At 48.0% G+C, this 11,896-nt stretch overlaps 1 protein-coding gene across 1 annotated transcript in view; it reads right to left on the bottom strand.

Moving 5' to 3' along the window:
- ZC3H4 (zinc finger CCCH-type containing 4) overlaps window positions 1-11,896 on the bottom strand; it is a 38,460-nt gene that overhangs the window by 25,532 nt on the left and 1,032 nt on the right.

The following is an 11,896-nucleotide window of genomic DNA, read 5'->3' on the forward strand; positions in this document are numbered from 1 at the left end:
CTGCCGAGTGGCACCTTCCAGCGCAGGGGCGTGGGTGCGGCCCACCGGAGGAGCAAGATCGGAGCAAAGCTCTCATGGGACAGAGGCGACTCTGCCAGAATGGCCTCGCCCATAGTACAAGCAAACGCCACCTGAGTGGGGAAACTGGTTTTGGTGAGCTCGCCAGCCTGAGGGAGAAGCTGTTAGTCGATGGCTGCCAGGAGCTGTGGAAGACGCTGAGAGAGTGGTTCCTGGAACAAATGCGGCGTGTGTCCCTGATGGGAACACTGTGGCTTGGCCAGGTGGCCACAGCTCAGGAGAAATACTGGGAGAGACAGAGGGACTAGACAGACAGACGCAACGGAGCCAGGGAAGGCCCAGGAACCAACCAGGGGAGAGGCTGGTACTCTGTGAAGAAAAGCTAGAAAGAAAGGCGTCACTCTCGACACTTCAATCTGGGAAGAAAAAAGCTGAGAGGGACATGGGCATAAAGTACCCAGAATCCCAGCACAGGGATGGAGGGAATGCAGTGGGACGGGAACTGCCTGGGCTTCCAGAAGCCCAGATGAAAAAAAATAAAGCCAAAGACCGCCAATAGCAAGAGACCCCCCCCGCCCGGTACCAGGAGCAGCCATCAGTGGGAGGAACAGTGAGATGCCGTCAACTCTCTCTTTGCAAACACGAGGGAGGGTGGGTGAAGGCACTTGTTGAGGTCAGAGAGCCAGGGGGTGACAAAGAAAAAGCCAGCAATGGACTTATTTCCGGACTGTAAGCCCGTTCTTCCTAATCAGAGAAGCGGGGGACCGAGGGGAAGGCCGCCCGTCCACTGCCCACTTGATGCCACAAACATTTCTGAGCGTCTTCTCCGGCCAGGTCCCTGAGCACCTCCTTGTCTACACTGTCCTCATAGGAAAAGATACAAATTACAAGAAAGCCAGTCCACGAGGCAGCCTCCATGACACAGCACCCCCGACTTTCCCTCACCTGCGCCCGCTCCTGGGCAGGGACACCAGGGTAGGGCAGGCAGAAGTCTTGCGCAGGGTCAACTGAGGTCTCCATCCCCGTCCTGACACATGGTGGCCTGGGGGAAGGCACAGGCTGCTCTACCTCTCACACCCAGGGGCTGGACCACAAAGACCATCCATGCAACTCCAAAGCCTTCACCACCATCAAGAATGGCTGCGGAAGAAAGTCTTTCATTCCAGAAGACTTAACAAGGCAGGTCCAGACCACAGACTTTCAGCCAAAAAGGGGTTCTCTGCCTCCTCTGTAATAACAGCCCCAGTACTTCTGGGCTCAGGGAGAATCTGCTGTATCACTCCTTACAAAACTTTTTACAAAATAGACAGTGAGTACTTGAAACTTTGTTTCCTTACAGTTGAGAGGTGGTGAAAGGTAAATAGGATTTTAAAAATGGCTGGCGATTTATGAAGGGGAACAGGATACTGGAGGGGACACTGAGATGGTGACACTCGCCTGACCACTGGGCATTCTCAGTGCTACCTGGTCACGCCAGGCTCTCAAACTCCTCGGAGCCCAGGCTAACCTCTGGTCACCTGAGGGGGTGCCCTCCACTAACGCTGGAGAGTTCTAGCTTCATGCCCTGCATGAATTTGCGGTTTATTTTCTTCACTCTCTTCAACAGAAAGAAAATCGAGCCAATGGGGAGCGGGTGGAAACCCTGCGGGCCACCAACACGGCCGCACAGAGGCAGTCTCCACAAAAACGGCGGCCACGTGACAAGCTGCCGGCAAAATCCGTGTCAGAGTGGGATTAAGTACCAAGGGAGCACGCTTAACAGACTGTGACATAATCCCCCAAGAAAAGTGGGGGATGCCCCACTGCGCTAATCATTTCCATCCAGTCCTGCCAAGCCCTCTCGAGACCGGCGTGCAGAAGCCCTGCAGCATCGCCTGGGCCACGGCCACCTCGCTCTCTGTGCAGCGCCCCAGGATGGCTGCCCAGGGCCAGCCTGCCACTGCCAATGCCTAGAGTCAGCTCTACTGGGCGCATCCTGGACCAAGGCTCCAGGGCATCTAAGCGTCCATTCGCAGAGCTGGAAACAGCCAGCTCCTCTCTGGAGGCCCGTTCTGAGGAATGCCTCTTCGGCCAGCTCCGAAGGGCACATGTTAGGTTCATCACATACCAGGGGTCTGGCAAACGCAGTACTTTTACCACGTTCCAGCCTACGGAGTGGAGCATCTGGCTTTTTTCTGCAGACCAAGTAACCCAACCAGCTGCCTCTTCCCTAGGTGTGCCCTCAGCACATGTAACCTCAGCCTTGGTTATCTCATCTGTGGAATGGGATTACTGTAGTAGTCCCTAAGGGCTTGTGAGGGTTAAAGGAGGTAATGTGGATAAAGCCCTTGACAGGGGCAGGCACGAAGTCCCAGGCAAACCGTGGCTGCTGGTTTTAACGATCAGCCAGCATGAGTGCACCTCTACATGCATAACCCTCAAAACTGGCTGGATGCCGACTGGGAAGCGTCTTCTCTAAAGAGAAGCTACAGCCAACTTCTCTTCGGGGCCAGAAAGGTTCCACTTCTCTTGGCCCAACCGTATGCGCTGTCCTCTCCCAACAAATCCTGCTGATGACCCTGACAAAGCAGCAGCAACCCTTCCTCGGCTCTAATCTAGGTGGTACCTGAAAGTAACCCCGTGGCTGAACAGGAGGGGAAGCACGAGGATAGCCTAGGGAGAAGGGACAAAGGCCCCTTACAAAAGCAAAGCTTGGCAACACGGAAATTCTCTAGACCAGAGAGCTGGATGGAAGCGAAAGAGGCCTGGGTTTGTGGATCTGCCTGGCTTACCAGAAGTGACAGAGACAGACAGACACAGACACACACAGACAGACGTGTAAAAAACAACAAAGAAGATGGAAACTCATGGGAGCAGTGGCTGTTACCTGAAGATCATGAGAGCCCTTGACAAGAGGCGGCTAGGTTAATGTGAAGGTCAGGGTTATGATCATTAACTGCCCAAACTCTCAACAAATTGCCTGGGTAGGCTCTGAATGACCCATTAACTAGGGACAAAATTACAAAATTACAAGGAGGCTCCGCCTCTTCAAATGTTTAAGGACAGGCTTAAATGCTGAAGTCCAGGAGCCCCCAGTCTGACCCTGTGGGCCAGTCCTGTACTAGGAGCGAAGGCACAGAGCCTTTCCTTGAGAAAACTGGCCTAGGGCTCGTGCCCGGGGAAGGCCCTGAGCCTCTCCCTCAATTTAGGATGCGGTGAAGCAGCCCTGGGGAGGAGAACCTCGCTGAGGGATTTTCAGAGGCAGGAAATTCTTGAAATAAACCTCTGGGTCTTGCACATGTTTTTAGTGTCCTTACTACCTAGGTTCATCGACCAGAAATCAAGAGCAAATGGGCTCTGTGTCCCCCTGTCCCTCAAAATTCTCAGCTGTGGTCATAACCGGCTCTGTGACATCGCACCACTTCCACGGTAACATGCTCACATCACAGACACCACCCGAGCAGCGAGCACAGACCAACACGGAAGAGAAGCCTGACCACCGGCACCCTGAACCCCTCACTTCAACAGAAGCAGGACAGCTTGCCCAGTGGCCGGATGTGAACACACTCATTACCAGAAGTCAGTGTGGGGGAAAAGAGAAATCTGAACCCAGACTGGGTATTTGAGACATTAAGTAGTTGTCAGTTTTGTCAGGCAAGATTATCGTTTTGTGGTTATGCTTAAAAAACGTTTTAAGTTATAGATTCATACTGAAAAATTTACAGGTGAAAGGGGATGAGATCTGTGATCTGCTTCAAAATATGCAAGGGAAATGGGGGAGGTAGTGAGATGAACGAAAACTGCCAGAATGTACATCTCCGTTAAAGCTGGGTGACGGCTATATGGCAATCTATGATACCATTTTCTTTTCTCTTGAGTATGTTAGAAAATTTCCAAAATAAAGAGTTAAAAAAGAAAAGATGTCCTGAGTGGGGACAACCTCGGCAAGGTGAGAAGTGATGTATCAAGGTCCTCAAGAAGTTAATTTCCTAGCAGAGAGCTGGAGTCCCAGGTAAAGAGCCGCCATCACTTCTTACCAAGGCCCCCTCTCTCAGCCCTGGTCTCCTCAACTACAACACCTACCTGGGTCCCGCAGGGTCTTACAAGGCCTAAGAGCGGTAGGAAGTATTCATTCCAAACACTCTGCAGCAACAGCTTCCACGTCAGGCACCTGAGCTCTCACTTCTACTAGGCGAGAAACCCACTCACTGAACCCACTCACTGAAACCCACTAACAAACCTACACAGTAGTGATTCGTTAGTTGCTCATTTTACAGAGAAGCAGACTGAAGCTCAGGGACGGGAAGAAATTTTGCCCATAGAGTCACAGCAGGGAGCGGCAGAACTGGAACCTAAGTCCAGGACTTTCTGACTCCAGGCTCAGCTCTTAACCACCACCCTTGAGACAATTAGAAATTATCTGAAAAAGAATAATGTACTAATCAGGCCACCTGACAACTCCTCCCCTGAAATTCATAATTGAGTTAGAGAAAATAAGACCCACGTACACAAAACAGATTAAATGAAACAGTATTCCAAGAAATGCCAAAGTGGAGTACTAAGACATTGGGCAAATTCCTTAAACACTGTGCCCCAGTTTCAACTATGAAGGGAAGGCACAGTGGTGGAACCTCCGGGATGGATGGGATTCTTGTGGGAACAATTCCCCGAGACCACGTAAGTCAAGCACTTAGCACCAAACTGGCCCAGAACCAATTCATCGCAGTAAAACCCAGCCCTTTGCAAAGAAACGTCATTCCGACGTTGAATGAGGGGAATTGGAACATTCAGAAATCTGACCAGACATTTGGAAAATTAAGGAAGTAAGGTGCAGCACAGAAAGGTCCAAGGAGTCCTAGTGAAAAGCCAAATGAGACTCATCCCGAGGAGAGAAAGCAATGTAGATTCAAGGGAAGTAAATTCCAGGTCCCCTGAACACAAAAAGGAACGCTTCACTCCCAGAAATGCAGCATCCACACTGGGGTTTGTCCAAGCACACAAACCATTTAGGCAGAGCATTTCTGCAGAGCACCGAAGAAGCTGACCAAGAAGCAAACTCAGCCCGCAACAAGAATCAAAGTCAAAGTGTCATTTTCTTTGCCTGAGCAGCTATTCCTCCACTCCCGCTTGTTCTGAAAACAGCTCAGTGGCTTGATAAAAGTATCTCTCTGATCCAAGTTTCTCCTGTCAATCAGCCTCTGAAACTTGCTTCTCAGCAACAAAGTTTCTTAACCACCTTCTGACTCCAACCATGCTACAGACTGCTTAAAGCCAAAACGATGCTGCTTCACATCCAAGGACGCACCATTTCTATTGTCCCAGAGAGGAAAATCTAATCGTTTAACTTGTGAACTAAGACTTCTTGTTTATAATTTTTTCAGAATTATCAATCTGGTTCCATTCAACCAAAATATTAATATTTTCCTCTTAAAAGACACTGGACCTGGGACTAAGATTTTGTGTTGATATACCACTGAAGAATGCCTTATGAAGAACAGCAATTATCTGTACACAACTATTTGTTAACTCCAGGTCATCTGTGGGATCCTCGTGGGCTGAGAAAAGAGGCTAGCAGTCACCCACGAGTTTCCCAGGGCCCAGCAAAGCCTGGGCAGGTGCTCGAGATATACTCTACACAAAGGCAGAATCAACCTCAGCTAGCCACACCCTTTGTCAATTTCATCAACAGAGACATTGGACCATTTCCCAGGCACGAACATGGATCACTTAAAACTCTCATGAGGTCACTGAGGGGTTGACCTCAGTCACAAACTCATTCGCTGCGTGTTTACTGAGAGCTTCCTGATAGGCAGCAGGGTGACTGACGAGAGGGTAGCCCGATCGGTTTGTCAACAGAGCGGATGAAGGTGGCTTCCAGTGGCCCCCACCCGCAGGGAGGCGGCCCACCTCTGCTGCTGAGGCTGCAGTTCTCTGGCCTGCTCTGGGGCCCTGAGCAATGGCATCCTGGAATCCCAAGGAAACATAAGCCCTGGTGTCTGTTAGGAAAATGAGCAGGGCAATACTCCAAGCCACCTGCAATGGACATTTAGCCAAGTGACACTCATCTGAGCCCAGCTCCCTTGGGTCAGGCCATAGCAAGGATGTTGTAGCTGCGATCCAGGGTCTCTGCTTACTTCTAATGAATGAAAATCCCTTCAATTTAAAGCTTCAAAAGGCCAGGCTTGGGCCTCCACATCCACTGGAAGGAGTGGGACACGGATGATGGAGCCGCTGCAGGTCCCCGAGGGGCACTAGCACAGCCCCGGTCACTCTGTGGCCAACCTTAAAGGACATACCTGCGTGCCCTTCCATTCTCTCGCACCACCTCTGCCACAGGAACAAAAATGACAACAACAGCTGCTGTGCAGACACACCAGACACCAGGCACATTGTGCCAGTGTAGGGGCCAGCAAATTTTTTCTTTAAAGGGCCAGAGAGTAAATAAACTTTAGGTTTGGCAGGCAGTCTATGTCCCAACTACTCAACTATGCTGTTTAGTGAAAAGGCACTCGCAGAAGATACCAACGAATGGGTGTGCCTGTGCTCCAATAAAACCCTGCTTACAATTAAGGGCTGGTGGACCGACTCTGGCCAGAAGCGGAGTTCGCCTGCTCCTGTCCTACGTGGAGTGGCGCTCACACTTTGATATTGATTCACCTCTCCTCCTCTACATTTCTCTCAAAAGTTTCACGAAGGCACATTTAACCTTTGCTGTACTTTTTCTTTCCATTTCTCTGTTTTTCAAATGTAGGAGAGAAATCAATAAATGAACTTCACATTCCACTAATGGCTACACTGCAGTTTGAAACAGAAACATACCAGATCCAAGACAGCACACGGGTAGAGAGCTCAGGTGTGGGTACAGGCTGCCTAGGTTCTAACTCTGCCTCCACATCCACTATCTCTGTGATCTTGGACAAGACTTCACCTCTGTTTCTCAGCATAGGGCTGAAGTGAACTAAGGCAGGAAAGCACTCAGAAGGCTCCTGGCAGGTAATCTTTGACCTTCACATGACAGCTAGGCACTGTCATACCTTTGAGAAGGCCAGGAGACTGACTGAGGAGTTGAGTAATTCATGAGTCACTTCTGGTGTGCCTCAGTCCCACGTCCATGGCCATCCACTACTCCCACCATCTCTCTACCAGAAGGCCAAGCCTGGTGTGGCAGGAACAGGCAGCATCTACGCTACATGAAGCTGTGCAATCCCGAAATTTCTGGGACCACCCAAGAGGAACAACCAGGACAAAGGAACCAGGTGCTTGGCTTGCTTCTGAGCTAAGGTTTCTGATAGATCTGCCTACGATCCAGCCACTCAGTCTAACCTTGTAACTCATTTTTAAGTTGGGTATGGGGAGCTGCAGAAGCAGCAGCAAACCCTTACCTAGGCCAGAAGCTGCAGAAGGTCAGACAAGGGAAGGGAATACGAGGCATGATAAAGGCGGTACCAGCCCCCGCCCAACTCTAAATAAAGTCCTCAGGAGAGAAGGGCTCCTTGCACACTCCCAAAAACGTTTCTGCTCCAAGCAAAGCACAGGACAAGCCTGGCTGAATGAACAAACAAAACCTCAACCGACTCAGCCAAATTACCAATGGGTGGGAGAATCCTGGAGCTGGGACAGACCTTGCTCATTTCTTTGAGAGACTCTGGAGAGTTTTAAAGTACCTTAAGGTGATATGACAGGTCATCAGTGGGCGAGGTGCTAGGGCCCTGCTTTCCCAGTTCTCAGGAGGCCTACCAAGGTTACAGCACTGACTCAGATCCTAATTGCAAAAGATGAACACGGGAAGGTAGTGAGCCTAAGCTCAAGACAGTGTGACTGTTCTCGCATCTATAATAAGGACACTGAGCAAGCAGGAAATGCCTAAGATGGCTTCCACTCAGGTTCCACCCCAGTCGGCTCCTTGCAACTGAACAAGCTGACCAGAACCCTAGGAAGTGAAAGATAAACTGAGCTCCTTCACAAGCACAGATGTCATTCGTACTTCTATTTACACAGCACAGTTCAAGTGTTGCTCAGCATTACCCTCCAGTAGGGATGGCAGAGAGATGAAGCAAGCAAGATTCACTGGACACCAGGCGCTGTGTGGGTGTCCTGCTTATGTCCTTTTGACCACAATGACGACGAGTGGGCGTTATCATCCATGCCCACTGCACAATGCAGGCAGGGCCGAACCTGAGCACAAGCTTATCTGCCTTCAAAGCCCACAGTGTTCCTTCACATCCTGTTGCCACACCCCCTCTGATATTCAGGATGTCGCCACTTGCCTTCTAAATAGGGAGCTGAGTCACCAGTTCACATACACATGAAATGACAAAGAAATCCACATGAGAAAAATCCGGAGCAACGTGGCTGGGAGAACCGAACTATGCTCCAAGCAAATAACCTGTTCTGCTACGGAATTACTTCAGCAGTAGGAAGCAACGACGTCTATACCCACCATGCCTTCATTTTGTCATCAATCGAGTCAGGAATTTATTTAAAAACTGTCCACGTAACCTCATATCGTTACTAAATCGACGAAAAAACCTCACACGACATCTTCAAGACTGCACCTTCACGAACTACCAAAAGCGAGAGAGGTCTGTGGCAAAGACTAGGGTGATAAATGTGGAAAGCCAAATCCATAATTCTAGCTCCCCCCAAACGTTTTTCCTTAACTTATCCAAATGAACTTTACATGCCACCCGAACAAAGAGGCAGCTTTTCCGCTCTTTCCATTAGGTATTAATTATGAAACCAGCCTCAAACCATTCATTCTGACAGGATTCCCTCCACTCCGAGCAGACCGCTGCCGAGTCCGTGAATCGGCTTGCTAAACATCGACGAGTCTCTGAAGCCATCCTCCTCTCTCCTATTGTCAGTTCTGTTGCCAAGGTACAAGCAAGCGCTTTGCTCATTTAGAAACTCAGCCATTTCAACTACTATTTGCTCTAAATTCTTCTGTCACTCAGCCTTCTAACCTGGGTCAGAACCAGTCACTCAGGACTAGAAGATACCATCCACAGGGACAAAAATTAGATTCGACCTAAAGCTATCCAGAGAGGCTCAGAAATGGCTTCGCTGGTGATTTTCGCTGTAGAGGTATGGACTGTGCCTGGACCTGGCCTAGACGAGATGGTTCTGGGACCCAAGAGCCACAAAAACATGACAGAAGTGAACAAACAGGGCAACCCTGAGACATCCGATTCTCTCCTATCAGGGAAGGGAAAAGATCTAAGAAAAAGCAGAGGTCGAGGCATTATTAAATGGTAAAACTACTGAACCAGCCCAGCCCCGTTGAAACTGTCTCCATTCAACTGGACAGAAACATAAAAATTCAAAGTCAACCATTCATCTCCAACTTGCCAGGTAGTCAAGAGCTGGGAAAGCCTTCATTTCTACAGGTGCAATACAATTTTCCCTTGGGACTGACCTTTCTAGCGAAGGAAAGCCACCACTGTGACTTTCAAAAAATAGCTCTACGTAAAAAATTTCTGGCCTGTCAACAACCAAAAATTTAAACTTTCAGAGCCAATCGCAACACCACCTGGGAGATAGGACAGACTGAATTAGAAAGCCCTTTTGAGGGAGCAAATTTGAGTAAGAAAAAGGAGTTTTAGGACCTGAATATCTGTTTTCCTGATCACTACTGATTTTGTTTCTACTGGGAGATTTTTGCTTTCAGAAAAAACCTCTCCCCAGAGAATATAAAAATTTTAAAGGTTACAAGTGTATAAGAGTTGCTGTTAAATCAGGGATTCTGAGTGACACCCTTTTTTTTTTTTCTTTTGCAACATCCATTAATTTGAATTTTAACTAATACTGGTACATCAGTTTGGGGGAGGAAAAAAAGGCAGTACTGTGACATTTCAAAAACAAAGGCTACCAAAATAATTTGACATAATTACCGGGGTTTCTTGGGTTTGATAGATTCGAGAATGAAAAAATAATAAACCCTTGTGTTGATGTGTCTGAGCGCTTTTTAAATGTTTAGGGAAATACTTTTAAATTCAATAAATGACTGCTCAAATTTTCACCTTTTAAAAAAAAAATCTCATTTCCTTAACATTTCATTTTAAAAGTAAAGTTAAATAAGCATCCTTTTACGTCTTAGTAGCTCTTAAAATTTGGTTCACTGTTAGCATCCAGTTTCTGCACTTGGAATTTCACAAAAGGAGGGGAAACTTTAAATGCAATTCATTTCAGTTGACCCTGAGCACTGGACGGTGTGTTCAGTTTGTGCTTCAGACATTTTTTGCAGGATACTGTACTGTGCGGACACTTCTTCCTCCCACAATTGATTTTACATACCTAAGATCACCACTTCCCAGCAGTTGTGAACACATTGAGAGGAAGAACAAGTGGCCCACTGAATTGCAATTTACACGTTTCCTCATCTGAATGTGAGTGAACTTTTTTCTTCTCCTAAGAATGGAAAAAAGGAAACAGGATCTTTTGGAGAAGTGGGCTGTGTGTTAAAAAGCTTTCTCTAACAAAGTATGTCAGGGGACCAAAAGTGGGCAAGAGGGAAAACGGAACTTCAACGTGTTTTGTCTTTTAACAGGAGAACTTATGCTTGTAAAACACATCAGAAGTACAGTGTTTGGTTCTGCAAGTCATTTCTGTTGCTGTTTTTTCCTTGTACGTGTAGGAGAGGGGGCACTCGGGGCCGAAGGAAGTGTTCTCTCCACCATGACTGGGCGTGTAACACGTTTGCAACAACTTTTCACAGTAAGGCATGTGCTTTCGAACAAAGGAACAGTGGAGACAGGGAGAGGAGCTTGGGGCTTGACACACTTTACAGATTTGGTGCTTAAACAGTACTTTACAAATGACTTGCTTAATTTAAACGTCCATCACCGTAAGAGACATTGGAGTAAAATGAGAAAATTGGATCTACTTGAACCACAATCTTTTGAGGGAGAGGGGGCTGAAGGGAGGGAGAACATTAACTTGAATGCAAGTAGCATAAACCAAATTCGGTAACCTTGTCTCCTGCAAATGGACTTGAAGGATCCAGTTTCTTCAAAGATGAAGGCTGGAGACAAAGCATTGGATTGAAATGACAAGAGGGATACCAAGGGCTTGAAAACATATGGGCCTTTTACCTAGGTTTTTGTCATGTTACAGTAACACACTTTTTTTGGAGAAAACTGTGTACATCAAATTTTAAAAATTAAACATCAAAAGGATGTGCAAGTCTAAAAGGGTTCAACAGGGTTAGAATCCTGATTTGAACATATAAATTTACTCAAGCATCACTTTGGTCTAAAGGCGAGGAGGAAGGCAGGCAGGAAAGGGACAAAAAGAGGGAGATAATTGAATTACTCAATAAAAGAGGCTACTTACCATCCCAACCCATTGTAAGACATACACTTCTGACATAAGAGAACTCCTTAGAGGTCGAATAAAGCGTGTAAGCACCTTTGAGTAATGCACCTGCCCCCAAGAGGGGGCCCGAAAGCCCCAACGTGGGCTTAGCGAACAGACCTTTGCTAATCTGTTTATTTCCTTGAACTGGAGTCAGGCTGCGATGGGCTGCGATTCCCAGGACGATACATTTAATTAGAACAAAACAGAACAAAAAAAAAAAAAAAAAAAAAAATTTTTGTAAAAGCTCACCAAACTGCTGCACTTGTGTCTCTGAATGTGGGTGGCATTTCTTTTAAAAGGCAAAGTATGGTCTGTGAAGGAGAAAGGGAGAAGGGGAGGTGGGAGTGGGGAGAAGGGGCCGTGGTGCCTGGCAGGGAACCCCTAACTAAGATCCCTGTCTAGAGGGTCCTCAGCAACTCCCCAGCCCGGCTGCGACCCGGGCAGCCCCTCTGTCCAGAGTGTCCTTTTCCCCGCCCCACCCCCACTCCCCCAAGATTCACTTTCCTGCCGGCTGAAACCCTCCTTCCATTTCTAAATCTACTCC

This window comes from Pteropus alecto, unplaced genomic scaffold (assembly GCF_000325575.1).
Source record: "Pteropus alecto unplaced genomic scaffold, ASM32557v1 scaffold194, whole genome shotgun sequence".
Lineage (NCBI taxonomy): Eukaryota > Metazoa > Chordata > Mammalia > Chiroptera > Pteropodidae > Pteropus > Pteropus alecto.